The sequence below is a fragment of the Cibotium barometz genome, chromosome 58 (genome assembly GCF_041138505.1).
Source record: "Cibotium barometz isolate CiBa-2024 chromosome 58, ASM4113850v1, whole genome shotgun sequence".
NCBI lineage: Eukaryota > Viridiplantae > Streptophyta > Polypodiopsida > Cyatheales > Cibotiaceae > Cibotium > Cibotium barometz.
In genome coordinates, this window is record NC_141103.1 from 13,555,741 (window position 1) to 13,572,684 (window position 16,944).

Consider the following 16,944-nt stretch of genomic DNA (forward strand, 5'->3'; position numbering starts at 1 on the left):
TCTTCTCCAAAGTGATTTGGTGGCCACTCTTGCTTCAAACAAGAGTAGAACCCTAAATCCCTCAAGCCAAAGGAGAGCTTACAAGCTTCATGTAAGCTAATTTTCTTACTTATTTATAAATTTTAAATCTATAGTTTTCTTGATTTTTATGTTTTGCGGTTAATTGAATTAAATTCAAATGCTATGCCTTGATGAAAAGGCCACCCCCTACTCTTCTTTACATTCCACTCTTTCTTAATCCTAGAAATATTAACTAAGGGATTAATTAAACTCTGAAACGCGTTGTTTTTCCACATTTTTAGTATGCATGGACTCTAAATATATAAAAGTACTCTAAATATGACCTCTTATAACCTCAATTCGAAATTCTATTTTTGGGAATACTTATCTCTTAATAGAACTATTCTTATGTTCTTATTTCTTTTAGGATTTTTGGAGCTAATATTTTTATTCTAACACTTTCCTAATGTTTCTAGCCTTGTTGTCTCACTCTTCTCTAATTACACTCTCCCCCACTTAAAAGAGACACATACATACATGGCTTGGGAGGGACCTTACAATCTCCCCCACTTAAAAGATTCGAGATGTCCTCATCTCGCGAGCTAGGGTAGTATCAAAATAAATCCTCCTATCTCTTTCAAAGTGGTGTCTCCACTAGGTAGAAATCTTCTTTTATCTAAACATTGTTCCGACTTCCTTATTTCATGTGTTTGATTTGTTTGATTTGTTTGATTGTGCCTCTAAAATGTCTATTATTCTAAAGTTAATTGGCCTTATTATCCTAATTTCATGCATCCATATACCTCTCATATGATATGAACCTTCGAATTCCTTATTCTATACTCCCATGTAATATGGTACTTAACAAATTGTCATGGAAAAATGTAAGGGAATCAATCCTTTACGCAATCTAACCTATGATAGCAATTTCATAATCTTAAAATCGTCTTGTAGAATACCTCTATTCATCACGCACATTACTTCACATGAATCTTGCACCAATCCTCTTCGATTTACTCATAGAAATACTTGTTGAATTCGGTTATCTTTAACTCAGCTATCCCTATTTGTTGACCTAATTTTTGCTCTAGCTCACGATTCCTTGTAGCCAGGGATGGGCTTGACGTTCCTCTTGAATTAGGAGACCTCTTCTTGATTAACATGAAAGGACTCATGTCCTTCTCGATACTTTCTATTTAAAAAAAACTTTATCATAGTCTTTGGCTATAATTATGGCTTCTGAAATAGAGGATGGTTTTGTATTTTTTACGAGGTTATTCAATGGTAGATTAAGCTTCCAAATGAATCGATGGAGAAGAGTTACCTCATCCATCTCTAGAGTAACTTGGAGAAGTTTAACAAAACTTTGGTGGTATTCTTTTAGGGTCTTCCTTTCTTGGGTTAGCTCCAAAAATTCATTCATTTTATCCTCTTGAAATCTTGGAGAACAAAACCTTTCTCGAAGGTGTACTTTCATGGCATCTTATAATTGATTCTAGCTCTAGTGGTTAGATTGACAACAGTGCTTCCAACTAATTTTGCATTTCTTACGATTTTTAGACGAGCAAGGGTGAACTTGCTTCTTTCATTTTTAGACGAGCAAGGGTGAACTTGCTTCTTTCATTGTATCCATGAAAAGCTCAAAACTATCAAATACTTATCATAGCACCACATCTAAAGGCACTCTGGATTAATATATGTGAGATCTTCATTTTTTTGAGAATTACACATCTGGTGCCTTGGGATTGACACATCCAAAGATTATCAGGATTGACACATCTAAGATGATTAGTTTTCTGAAAATTACACATCTAGTATCTTGGGATTAACACATCTAAGAGCATGATCCTCTAGGAATTACATATTCGAGACCCATGTTTGTCTGAGATGGGTTTAAAATCTTGGATGATTGTCCTAGTGTAAAGCATCCAATGGATGGCATTCACACGTCAACTATTCAAACCTTAATGGAGTTATAATCTTAATAATTTAGAATACGCAATTTAATGAGATATATCTTGAAAATTTCTCTAAACAAAGTTTCGGTCTATCCTTCTAGTCATTCAGTTCACTAATTTCTTAATTCGATCACCCTATGTTTTTTCTCAAAAGGTTTTTTTCTCCAATATTATTTCTCAAATTTATTGTACAAATATCTTGCGTGTGCACCCCCAAGATACAAGTACAATTTCATAGGATGATTGTCTCAACATGTGAGGATATTCAAATCACTTCTATGGCAGTAGAGATGATTGATTCATCCTTATATGATAAACAATCACTTGTTTTAATCCCTTGTTGACACTTAACCTTTGAAAAACAAATCCTAGGAACTAAGATCAGCTCTGATACCACTTGTAAGGTTCCCCCCTTCTACAAATAGGGGAAACGCATAAGATAGTCCACTAAGTCTTATCTTAGAGAAAATTTCCTACTCATCGACACCTTGACCATACAGAGATTCAAGGATACGATTCATAGGTAAGACCTAGTTCTATCCCGCAGGGGGAGCGTGGTCTTCTAAAAATCAAATCACCCATAGGGTAATTGATCATAATTTGAGCAACTACTAGTCTTGATTCCTAGAGACAACACTTTTTTCCTCATCCATGCAAGGCACAGCCGCTGGCCTAGTCTTCTAGAATAGAATCGCTCGAGAACCTATTTATCTAACGTAGGGCTTTCACTTAATATGTTGGAAAGCTACCCGACTAATCGGGTCCACCCGTCCGTAGGATGGTGCCGTCGGGGCATTCCATCCTCCCACTTTCCACCCTACTCACGTGTCAATTTGTTTTCTAATTAATCCTACCACACTGTTTGACATAAATAAACATGTTTCTTAATTAAGGCCCTTTTCACAAGGTTTGTTAAAACAGTCTTTTTTCACAATACAATAATGCCAAAGACAAGATTTATAAAAACAAAGTTTAAACATGAATCAATTTCATACAAGCCAAACCGGCTCTCTTATTCTTTTCCTTTATACCGCCGATGATCTAGAATTCGGCCTTCCAACCTCTATATGCTGGGTAAAACCCTACGGGACCATACACCTCATCGTGGCTGGCGAGGACTCAAGCCGGCCTGTCGCCCTCTCAGGCTCCATCGCTCGATCCTCCCGCCCCTCAGAGGGATGTCTGCGCACTAGGGTGAGCCGATTCACCGCACTAGCATGGGCCCTCAGAACTAGGCAGCATCACAATCGCTCGTCTCAATCAGCGAACCTCATTCTCCCAATGGTATGAGGGATACCATGGGCCAACTCCGGGCCTTACTAACGTCTCCGTCGTCCGGCTACACAAGCACAAGAACGGGGCAACGTCAAGGCAGGGAGAAGTTGTATCTATACCTTAATTTAACCAAGATAACAATCCATTTACTCACTAAACCATAGGACTAGGATCCATGTCACCTTCTTAAGAAAACAATCCTTTTTACAAAGATTTTAGTATTTCAACTTGAGATTGCAATAAGACATTCTTTATTAAGGCATATGCTGTTGTTTAAAAGAATACAAACTTTAAATAATAAATCAATCAAATAGATCACTATTAACAATCAATAGAGAAGCCGGGGCCATACCTCAACCCCTAAGAATGATATATAATTGAAAAACAAAATATATATATACCTTATAGAAATTTGTCGTTTATCGTTGCCTTTGCTCGTTAACAAGAGCTTTAGAACTTGACATATGAGAATAGAGTCTTCTAATACCTTGTCTTTTGATTGAAATTATCCAATAATCTCCAAGCTTTATCTCTTCTTACTCGTACTGTGACTCTTCTCTCTTTCTAAGGTCTATGGCAAAATAGCCTTCTCTTACAGGACTACGGCATACTACTATTCTTTCTCTAAAAGAAAAGCTATGGAGTTTCGGTCTTTTTCTCCGAAAGACCATAGCAATCTAAGCTTCTTTTCTAAGATATTAGATAAGAATGAAGGGATTTATACATCTCAAACTCTAGGATTACCTTGAGGCTACTTCTGTCTTCTCACAGTTTTCTCTGTGTAGAGACCCTGACAAAAACAGCAAATTATTTTGGCCATAACTCTCTAATAAAAACTCAGAATATGGTCATACCAATCAAAAGAATGGGAAGATATCTGGTCTACAAGCTAGAGCGAGCAGAATAGGCAAAAACGTCTGTATATAGCCACAAACGCGCCATCTTTAGAAATGCATTGTTTTTTCACATTTTTAGTATGCATGGACTCTAAATGTGTAAAAGTACTCTAAATATGACCTCTTATCACCTAAATTCAAAATTTTATTTTTGGGGATACTTATCTCTCAATAGAACTATTCTTATGTTCTTATTTCTTTTAGGATTTTTGGAGCTAATATTTTTATTCTAACACTTTCCTAATGTTTCTAGCCTTGTTGTCTCACTCTTCTCTAATTACACTCTCTTTCCTTATTGAAATCTATATTAAAAGAGACACATACATACATGGCTTGGGAGGGATCTTACATGCATCTAAAAGAAATATTCTAATTACTCCATGTACATATTCACCTATAAATATGCATGGATATCACTGATATTAATTATTAAATTTGATTTTTATGCATAGAAAGATGCATAAAGGAAATTTTTTATTATAAAAGTGTTATTCTCATTAAATTTGATTTCTATGCATAGAAAGATGCATAATGAAAATGTTTTTATTAAAAAAGTGGTATTCTCACTAAATTTAATTTCTATGGATAGAAAGATGCATAATGGAATTTTTTTAATTATAAAAGTGTTATCCTCATTAAATTTGATTTTTATGCATAAAAAGATGCATAATGGAATTTTTTTATTATAAAAGTGTTATTCTCATTAAATTTGATTTCTATACATAGAAAGATGCATAATGGAAATGTTTTTATTATAAAAGTGTTATTCTCATTAAATTTGATTTTTATGCATAGAAAGATGCATAATGAAAAAAAATTTATTATAAAAGTGTTATTCTCATTGAATTTGATTTCTATGCATATAGAAAGATGCATAATGGAATTTTTTTATTATAAAAGATTTATTCTCATTAAATTTGATTTTTATGCATAGAAAGATGCATAATGGAAATTTTTTATTATAAAAGTGTTATTCTCATTAAATTTGATATTTATGCATAGAAAGATGCATAATGGAAATTTTTTTATTATAAAAGTGTTATTCTCATTAAATTTGATTTTTATGCATAGAAAGATGCATAAAGGAATTTTTTTATTATAAAAGTGTTATTCTTATTAAATTTGATTTTTATGCATAAATAGATGCATAAAGAAATTCATTTTATTTTAAAAGTGTTATTCTTATTAAATTTGATTTTATGCATAAATAGATGCATTAAAGGATTTTTTTATAAAAGTGTTATTCCCATTGAAGTTGATTTTTATGCATAAATAGATGCATAAAGAATTTTTATATCAAAGTTGGAATTCTCTTAAATTCTATGAGTATTTGATAAATGAATAATTAAATACTCTAAGAGAGAAATTTCTATTATAAAAGTGTTATTCTCATTAAATTTGATTTCTATGCATAGAAAGATGCATAATGAAAATGTTTTTATTAAAAAAGTGGTATTCTCACTAAATTTAATTTCTATGGATAGAAAGATGTATAATGGAATTTTTTTTATTATAAAAGTGTTATTCTCATTAAATTTGATTTTTATGCATAAAAAGATGCATAATGGAATTTTTTTACTATAAAAGTGTTATTCTCATTAAATTTGATTTCTATACATAGAAAGATGCATAATGGAAATGTTTTTATTATAAAAGTGTACTCACCAATGTCATCCGGAAAGCTTCAATGGTAGAAAATGTTGAAGAAGCCTCTTGTTGAAGAAAAACGTGGCCCCTTTTTGCTCCCTGATTTGCAGCCATTAAAGACCTCCCATGTGCAAAGAAGATGGCTTGAAATAAGCTTCAAACAATGGCTAAGCTTCATAGCTTGGAGGAGGCATGGAAGAGGCGACGAAATCAGCAAAATTCAGCCACGAAATTCAGCGTGGAAGTGAAAAATCAGCCCCATTGCTAGTCTCCATGCTCATTGAGAGAAGAAATCACCATAATATGATGCTTGCAGCCATCTATGTTGAGTAGAACTTGGCAATGAAAGCTCAACTTTCAGCCATGGAGAAAGGTTCACAAGCTCCCAAATCTTGAGAAAAAATTTGCAAGAAAGAGGCTCAAATGAAAGATCTCAAGAAGCTCTACAAAAGCCCTAAGGTTTGGCATCAAAACGGGTAGAGGAAGAGCATCCCATGGCTATGGAAAGCTTGAGGAAGAAGAAGATGATTACTAAACATGATTAGCAGAAAAGTTAATTGCAATTAGTCACTTGCCCTAAGTTTTGGCCCTACTGTCCCAAATTTTTGGTCCAGAGGCCCAAAATTTGGTCCAAAAATGGCAAAATTGGCCAAAATCACTCAAAATTCAAGCAATTTCCATGAAATGCTCACCATCTCCATGAGATTAAGCAAGATTAGAGAAGATTTGTCAAGAATCACTCAAGGATTACAAGAAAATGAGAGAAAAAAAAATGAAAGAAACTCAAATTTTCAAGCAAATTTTCCCAACAACCCATGCATGCCCATGATCAAAATCAAGAGCTCTGATACCAATTGGAATGAAGGGATGTAATGCATGAAAAATATGAGTAATCACCATGTAAACATGATGCCTAAGTGTGTTTAGTCTCTCACCAAGAGAATGGAAATAGCCTTCCACAAGCCAAGAGAGAAGCCATGAGCTCCAAGAAACATAAATTTCCATTTCTAAAAAATGATCATCAAAAGTTACACTCACCATTGCTACCACTTCAAGTTTCTATAGAATCTAGCAATGCGTGAGGGTACCTTGGCATTGGTTGGAGAGGCCAAGGGGAGAATGGCTTGAACTCTTTGTGCCGTGATTGCTTGGTAAAGCGGTACAAAGGGGGATTAGGTACACCGGTGTGAAGAAATGGCCTCAACCTTCACCTTGGAGGAAAACTCGGTGAAGGGGTGAGAAGAGCTTGGCCGGGAGATCGGCAAGCTTCAACGCGCGTCCTCAACAATCCTCACTATCGACTTTGTGGATGCATTTGGGCAATGGGGCCCCTTTTCCGTCATATTGTGTGGATATTGCAAATGCTTTGATGGACAAAGAGTGCATATGATCTTTCATGACATTGTGGGATACAAAGAGTATTGCATTGTGATTTGAGAAGTTGCATTTTCATTTGAGATTTGGTTCCAATTACAAAGGAGACTCTGGCGGAATTTTTCCAACAAGGGAGCCAAACAAGCTTATTGATTGGAGATTTACCCCATGGATACACTTGAAGAGTTATTCACAACTACCAAGGGGAGAAACACCAATCATTTGTAGCCGGATTGAGCTTTGGGACCGAATTTTGGAAATTTCTGGGATTTTACAAAACCCTAATTCAGTCCCAGGGTTTTTGGGATTAGGTCCGAGTGATTACACGACTCTATTCTACTCCTTGAGAGTTTTCAAATGAGCCATAGAACCCCTTAATCGGATATCACAATCTCGGTCAAAGTAGTCATGTTGACTTTTTGGTCAAAGTCAAATAGAATATACTTCCACTTTGACTAAATCAAAATGCTTTTAGGGGTAGGTTCTATCTTCCGTTAGCTTTCTATAGAGCCGTCAAAATCCTAATTCCGACATATATTTTGCGTTTTAGAGCCAAATTACTACTTTCAGCTGTCCCGCACAAACCCTAAAACAGAGAGTACTTGCCCACACCTAATTCTTACTGTGTTCATTTGGGAGGATAGTAGACACCATTACCTACCCATAGAACCTTCTTTTGTCCAATTCCGACATCATTTGGGCATTCTACCAACATCTTGCATTTCTTCACTATGCCGAAGGGAAGACCACGCAAGGGTGGGGATGTTGTGCAAGAAATGATCATTGGTGATGAGGACATGGAAGGTAATATGGATGCAAGGGATGCATTCATCAATGAAGACAATGGGGGCAATGTACATAATCAAATTTCTCAAGGGACACAAGCGGCGGTTAACCATGACACCCTCATGCAAATGCTTGTACAACGGTCTTCTCACTTTCCCCATTTGCCACTTGCACTTGGAACGTTGTAGGTGTCTTCTTTGTGTTGAGTTTGAGAGAGTTGATGGATTTAGAGTTGATGAAGCTATGAGTGCTCCCGGAATCCACAAGAATATGTGCAACCCTCCCATTGATGGTCCCCACCAACCTTAGTGTGCTTGGGTTCTTGCAACCCGCCAACAACTCTTGTGAGATAGAGCATATGCAAGCTGAAATTTCTGCATTGGTAGGCATGTCTCCGTCCACAAGGCTTTCCTTAACTCCACCTCCCGGATCAAACGGAAACTCACCATCCTCCGTGATGAAAGAATGGTCTTCAAGTGACTCCTCATGTGCTTCTTCATTGCAATCCTCCCATTCCTCAATGTCATGAGAGTCATCCTTGTTCTCTTCCTCATCCATGAGGATCATAGTGGCCACAATCTTCTTTGATTTGCACACATGCCCGGGTGACCACCTCTCTTTGCACTTGAAACATAGCCCTTTGCTTCTCAACTCCTCAATCTTTGGATCATCCATTCTTTGAGTCTTCTTGAAGGGTTGAAAGGGCTTCTTCTTCATGAAGTCACTACTCTTTTTGGCATCAAATTGATGTATCCCATTCTTTGGCTGTCCACCCCCAAATGATGTAGGAGTTCTTGGATTAGAGGATGGTAATGTAGAGGTAGGACCTTTCCCAAAATTGTAAGAAGTAGTGGTTGGTTTGAGTGTGTCTTTGGTGAAGGTCATGGGCTGAGACCTCTTGTACTTTGGCTCATAGAGTTCGGCTAACCTCATAGCTTCTTTGAGAGAGCTAGGCCTTTGAGCCGACACATCCGCCTTGATGAAGTGTTCAAGCCCATGCACAAACTTTTTCATCTTCATGTCTTCACTCAAGCCTTCCACGTACATTGAAAGCTTCAAAAATCTCTTGATGTAACCTCTCACCATCATCCCCTTTTGAGAAAGCTCATACCATTCTTCATGGTATCGGTCGAGCACTAAGGGTGAAATAAAGGCCAAGTTCATCTCCCGCTTCAATCCTTCCCAAGTTGATGGCGTGTTCCCTTGTTTGACCAAGTGCCTCCACCATTGATGAGCATAATCTTCAAGATGTAAGGAGGAAAATTGTACCATATCACGCTCACTTTTTGGGTAAAGTTGGAAATAGGTGTCAAGCTTGGTAGCCCACTCTTCCAACTCTTGCGGAGATGACCCGTCACCTTTGAACTTTGATAGTGAGATTTTGTCTTTGACATCCTTGGAAGATATGTGGGATGGATTATCATGTTGGGTAGAGGGCTTGAATCTTTGCATCTTCGAGTATGACTCCATAAATTGTGCAAAGTCTTTGTAATCCCTCTCGATGATATTCGACAATTCCATCCACTTCTCGTGAGCATCCCTTTGTCTTTGGGCAAAGGACATTTGATTCCAATCGAGTGCAATCTCCTCATCATTCACAAACACCTCATCCTCTTCCCTTGAATGCATTGCCCTAGAAAAGGTAGGACCCTTTGATGCATTGAGGTGAGACAAACCCGAATGAAAAGAAGGAGGAAACATGTCCTTGATGACAAGAGGTCTCCGTGCATCCGCCATGAATCCCCGAGTGGATGCTCCCAATGGATCCTCTTGTACGGCCTTCATGGAATCCTCATTCAAGATGCCCTTGCCTTTTCTTTGCTCATAGTCACCATAATTCCCATGCTTTTCTTGTGCTTGAGACTTCCCAAACTTGTCCTCCATCACACCAATCCGTGAGGATAATGTTTCAAAATGAGAATCAAGCTTGGAGTCTAAGGTCTCCAACCGTTGTACAAGCATTTGCATGAGGGTGTCATGGTTAACCGCCGCTTGTGTCCCTTGAGAAATTTGATTATGTACATTGCCCCCATTGTCTTCATTGATGAATGCATCCCTTGCATCCATATTACCTTCCATGTCCTCATCACCAATGATCATTTCTTGCATAACATCCCCACCCTTGCGTGGTCTTCCCTTCGGCATAGTGAAGAAATGCAAGATGTTGGTAGAATGCCCAAATGATGTCGGAATTGGACAAAAGAAGGTTCTATGGATAGGTAATGGTGTCTACTATCCTCCCAAATGAACACAGTAAGAATTAGGTGTGGGCAAGTACTCTCTGTTTTAGGGTTTGTGCGGGACAGCTGAAAGTAGTAATTTGGCTCTAAAACGCAAAATATATGTCGGAATAAGGATTTTGACGGCTCTATAGAAAGCTAACGGAAGATAGAACCTACCCCTAAAAGCATTTTGATTCAGTCAAAGTGGAAGTATATTCTGTTTGACTTTGACCAGAAAGTCAACATGACTACTTTGACCGAGATTGTGATATCCGATTAAGGGGTTCTATGGCTCATTTGAAAACTCTCAAGGAGTAGAATAGAGTCGTGTAATCACTCGGACCTAATCCCAAAAACCTTGGGACTGAATTAGGGTTTTGTAAAATCCCAGAAATTCCCAAAATTCGGTCCCAAAGCTCAATCCGGCTACAAATGATTGGTGTTTCTCCCCTTGGTAGTTGTGAATAACTCTTCAAGTGTATCCATGGGGTAAATCTCCAATCAATAAGCTTGTTTGGCTCCCTTGTTGGAAAAATTCCGCCAGAGTCTCCTTTGTAATTGGAACCAAATCTCAAATGAAAATGCAACTTCTCAAATCACAATGCAATACTCTTTGTATCCCACAATGTCATGAAAGATCATATGCACTCTTTGTCCATCAAAGCATTTGCAATATCCACACAATATGACGGAAAAGTGGCCCTGGCCCCATTGCTCAAATGCATCCACAAAGTCGATGGTGAGGATTGTTGAGGACGCGCGTTGAAGCTTGCCGATCTCCCGGCCAAGCTCTTCTCACCCCTTCACCGAGTTTTCCTCCAAGGTGAAGGTTGAGGCCATTTCTTCACACCGGTGTACCTAATCCCCCTTTGTACCGCTTTACCAAGCAATCACGGCACAAAGAGTTCAAGCCATTCTCCCCTTGGCCTCTCCAACCAATGCCAAGGTACCCTCACGCATTGCTAGATTCTATAGAAACTTGAAGTGGTAGCAATGGTGAGTGTAGGTACAAAATGATGTGGATAATATCAAATGATAGAACAAGTTTGTTGGCTTACAAGTATTGAGCATGACTCATGCCCTTTTACAATTTAGAACTCATCAATAAAGCATGGACTCATGCCTCAATCCATCATCCAAAAGCTCCAACACAAACCAACAATTCACAATGCCCTCACCATGGCATTTGCATAAGCATTTGTTAACCACAATCAAGGCATTTGTAATTGCATTCCCACAATCCCTTTCACATCATATTGACAAATGCATGCTTCCAAAACTTATGCTCTCTTATGCCCATGTGTAAAACATAGCATTGGCATGGCTATGTATAGCATCCATAGTGTCCATATGGCATCAAGATGAGCATGAGGGACTCCAAAAACATTGCATAAGCTTGCTATTCCATCAATGGCATGCCAAATGAGACATAATGAAGAAAATCCCCCAAAATGTGATCTATGAATTGGCCAAGCTCATGTGGAATCAATTCCTTTCACCATTGCCATCAATAATGCATGGAGAAGCAATATTGGCATGTGAATGGTCAAGCTTTAATGGTTAATTTCTGAAAATTAGGGGAGTTTGAATGTGTCCAACCCTAATCCATTCCCAAGCTCCACCACATGCTTCAAACTTGCAAGGGATTGATCAAACCACTCACCAATGTCATCCGGAAAGCTTCAATGGTAGAAAATGTTGAAGAAGCCTCTTGTTGAAGAAAAATGTGGCCCCTTTTTGCTCCCTGATTTGCAGCCATTAAAGACCTCCCATGTGCAAAGAAGACGGCTTGAAATAAGCTTCAAACAATGGCTAAGCTTCATAGCTTGGAGGAGGCATGGAAGAGGCGACGAAATCAACGAAATTCAGCCACGAAATTCAGCGTGGAAGTGAAAAATCAGCCCCATTGCTAGTCTCCATGCTCATTGAGAGAAGAAATCACCATAATATGATGCTTGCAGCCATCTATGTTGAGTAGAACTTGGCAATGAAAGCTCAACTTTCAGCCATGGAGAAAGGTTCACAAGCTCCCAAATCTTGAGAAAAAATTTGCAAGAAAGAGGCTCAAATGAAAGATCTCAAGAAGCTCTACAAAAGCCCTAAGGTTTGGCATCAAAACGGGTAGAGGAAGAGCATCCCATGGCTATGGAAAGCTTGAGGAAGAAGAAGAAGATGATCACTAAACGTGATTAGCAGAAAAGTTAATTGCAATTAGTCGCTTGCCCTAAGTTTTGGCCCTACTGCCCCAAATTTTTGGTCCAGAGGCCCAAAATTTGGTCCAAAATTGGCAAAATTGGCCAAAATCACTCAAAATTCAAGCAATTTCCATGAAATGCTCACCATCTCCATGAGATTAAGCAAGATTAGAGAAGATTTGTCAAGAATCACTCAAGGATTACAAGAAAATGAGAGAAAAAATGAAAGAAACTCAAATTTTCAAGCAAATTTTTCCAACAACCCATGCATGCCCATGATCAAAATCAAGAGCTCTGATACCAATTGGAATGAAGGGATGTAATGCATGAAAAATATGAGTAATCACCATGTAAACATGATGCCTAAGTGTGTTTAGTCTCTCACCAAGAGAATGGAAATAGCCTTCCACAAGCCAAGAGAGAAGCCATGAGCTCCAAGAAACATAAATTTCCATTTCTAAAAATGATCATCAAAAGTTACAACCATGGTCCAAGTCCCCTCTTTTATGCATGGACTTGTCCCATTATTAACCCTATTGAATAAAGTTCCTACTTTATTACACCTTTGTGAGCCTTTCCCATCATTCTCGGTCTTATAGACAATCCTTATACATGTGATCAATACGACACCCTACACAACACAATGGGGTCATGGCAGGAGCACCTGTGCAGAGGTACTCGCCATTCCCTTCTTGTTATGACAATTGGCCACATGGTGAGGTCCCACACAATCATAGCATTGTATGGGTGGTTGCTTTGTCATCCAATTCATGTCTCTCGCCCACGGTGTTGGGGCTGCTAAGTATACGGGGTACATTAGATCTCCTTCCATAACGTAATGACTGAAGGTTTGTGAGGGTGGGCTTGTCGGCTCTTGGGTTTCATAGATAGGGACTTCCAGAATTTCCCTCTGATTCCCATCTTTAAAGATTTATGTCAGGATTAGCTGACGAACTAGTGCAACTCTTGGCAGCAGGGGCTGAGGTGGAAGAACCGAGGGTGGTAAGGGCATTTCAAGCACCCTTAGGATTCCTCTATGGGCCACTTCTTGGCCATGTTGAGGTGCGTTATGAAGTGCAGGTGCTGGCAAGCCCAATGGTTGCCTAGGGTTGGTGGGTAACACCTAGGGTAGAGCTCTAGCTAAGGCAGCTTTTTAGTGATAGCGGTTGGAGACCTCATGATTTTCTCATTTCATGCAATATGTATAGTAGAGGCTAGGGTGGAGTCTAAGGTTGCATTGAGTTCATCACCTTCAAAGTACTGTCCAAGCTTATTTACTCAAACCGTAGGGGTCCCAGATACCTTATGGGGTATATGAAATTCTTCTTCCTCAGATTCATTAGAGCTTTAATGCTGCTCTATGGTTTCGTGAATTCCTGCCCTGAGGCATCCTTCCAATCCTTCAGATCGTTCCATAGACTTGGGCTACTTTGGCCGATAGGGATTTGGACCTGAGAAGAGAGGAAGGAAGAGAGACCTACAATGTCTCTTGGAACGGGGGTTGTTTCTCGAGAGAGGAAGGTTGGTTTGGCTTTAGTCTTAAGCTCTTTTGAGTGTAAGGGATAGGAACATGAACTTTTGTGCTCATTTCTCTAAAATGTTCATCTCCCAAGTTTCTAAGATATTCGGCCACCGTGTTTCCCTACTGGGGGGATAGCTACTGCAATGGAAGCTACTGCTTTTGTTAGCCTTTGTGGGGGTGGTTGGTCTAGAAGGTCTCCAGGATATACCTGAGCTTCTTCAACAGGTCTCAAGTTTTAGACCGATGGACATGGCTCAAGGTAGGTGGTAGGAGGCGCATCTTCTATCTGCACTTGGCATTCTTGGACCAGTTCTTGGGCTGTAAAAAGTCTCTCCTTTTCCTCAATGGGGTTAATAGGATATTCAGTGAGCTTTTTTGGTAATTGGTGTGTGTTAATAGGTTCCCTAGCTCGGGCGGCAGCACGTAGTAAATCTTCCTCTTTAGATGAAGAAGTTGATACGTGAGTTGTAGTGCTGTCTTCTAAACCGCTTTTGATAAACACCCGGCTTTCACCCTTGCCGATCTTTGTGGCTTTCTTTCTTGAGCACCTGGTCGCTCGTGCTTGTTCAAGGGCTCTTGCTTGGCCCTCGTTTTGGGAGGTTGATGCCTCTCCAGCAGCATGTGTTGCAAGTCTTTGCCGATTTTGCAGTCTTGTTACAATATTGAGAGGGACTAGTCGGATGAAACCATCTCTAACACTTAGCAAGTTAATGTTGGTGTTGGGATTACCTTTGTGAGCCTTTCCCATCATTCCCGATCTTAGCGGACTATCCTTATACATGTGATCAATATGACACCCTACATACAATGGGGTCATGGCAGGAGCACCTACAGAGGTACTCGCCATTCCCTTCCTGTTAGGGCAATTAGCCACTCGGTGAGGTCCCACACAATCATAGCATTGTATGGGTGGTTGCTTTGTCATCCGATTCATGTCTCTGGCCCACGGTGTTGGGGTTGCTAAATAAGTATACGAGGTACATTGGATCTCCTTCCATAACGTAATGACTGAAGGTTTGTGAGAGTGGGCTTTTCAGCTCTTGGGTTTCATAGATAGGGACTTCCAAAATTTCCCCCTCATTCCCATCCTCAAAGATTTATGTCAAGATTAGCTAACGAACTGGTGCAACTCTTGGCACCAAGGGCTGAGGTGGAAGAACCGGTGGTAAGGGCATTTCAAGCACCCTTAGGATTCCTCTATGGGCCACTTCTTGGCCATGTTGAGGTGCGTTATGAAACGCAGGTGCTAGCAAGGCCAATAGTTGCCTAGGGTTGGTGGGCAACACCTAGGGTAGAGCTCTAGCTAAGGCAGCTTTTTAATGATAGCAGTTGGAGACCTCATGATTTTCCCATTTCACGCAATATGTATAGTAGAGGCTAGGGCGGGGTCTAAGATGTGGACACTATGTTTTAGTATGGTTACCTCGACAAACCGAGCACCATACAAGATCCATCTTTGGATAAAGATGGGGTTGGCCTCCCGATCTCGACCTTGACCAGTTCTCCATTGTTGGGTCATTTGCTGCATTGTTGGGTCATTTGCTGCATTAAAGTAGCGGCCAATTGCTCTACATTTTTTCCTAATGTGGACTCCTTTCTTTTCCTATCAAGATTTGTGCTGGTAGTCTTGAAGGAAGCTTCTGATGTGCCTTCATGGAGTTCTCGAGAATGTGTTTCCTTGAAATTGTCCTCAAAATCCATAGCACTCTTGCAGCATTGCTCAAAGAAGGTATGGCCCAAGGTATACAATGAGTTATGTCATGGCACGCCATCAAGACCCTCTAGAAATCTCCCTATTAAACTTTCGTTAGAGAACTTGTCTCTGGCACTGCAACGCGAGTGGAGATATCTAACTCTATTGATGTAGTCTCTGATGGTTTCTCCTTCCTTCTACCTTACGTTATGCAGCTGCTCAATTGGGCTCCATCTGGTACCTTGGGGCGAGAATATCCAACCTTGAAAGCCTCTTTCAAAGCTTCAAAGGTGGCCTTGTCCTCAGTCTTCAAGGACCTGAACCATCGGTGTGCTTTGCCATCAAGGGTGAGACCAAAGGCGCTTACCTTGACTTGATCTTCTACATGGCCGAAGGCATCACAGATTTGATTAAACATCTCTAAATGTGGGATCGGGTCTCCAGTCCCATCAAATTTTGTAATAAGTTTTGAGATGTTATTAGGCTTATTCCATTCTAATCTTAGTGTAGGTGCAGGTTGCACTTGTGCTGCAGAGGTGTGATACCTGCTTTCTGCAGGCACCCCCTCCCTATTTCCATGGCCAATCTCAACATTTCTGGTGTTAGCCCTGCCATGGCTGGAACACAAGTAGTTTGTGGAAGGGTAGGTGAAGGAGCAGGGCTAGGATGATAATAAACCATAGGAGGCCCATGTCTGATAGGTGGGTTTAAATGTGTCCCTTGTGGTCCCATGTGGTACCCAGGATAGACTCCTTGTGGTGGGTATTGCTGATATACAGGTAGATTGGACTAATTTGAAGGGCTTGGGTACAGGTAGATCGGACTAATTTGAAGGGCTTGGGTAGATCGGACTAATTTGAAGGGCTTGGGTAGATCGGACTAATTTGAAGGGCTTGGTGGATGTTTTTGGTCCTTGAGATGGACTTGGCCCTGGGTTTTGCACTGGTCCTTGGGCCCTATACTGATCAGCTATACCTGACACAGGCACGGCTCTCCATAACTGATGGTCGTCTGGGTTTGTTGGCTTCCACTTTGCCCTACTTCCACTCTAGGATCTAGAGATAGTGGGCTCACTTACTTATGGTTGGTTCATGCCCCTTGCCCTGGGTTGCGGTTCTTCTGACTGTGTATTTCCCAGGATAAAATCACGAAGCCTCGAAGCAAGGGTTCTCTGAGAATGCGTGGGAGAGGTAGGATCTTGCTCTTGGACATATGGTATGTCCATGCACTGTGTATTTCCCAGGATAAAATCACGAAGCCTCGAAGCAAGGGTTCTCTGAGAATGTGTGGGAGAGGTAGGAGCTTGCTCTTGGACATATGGTATGTCTATGCAATGAAGTTCTGACTCTCCTGTTTCAAGGTCTAGAGTCCCTCGC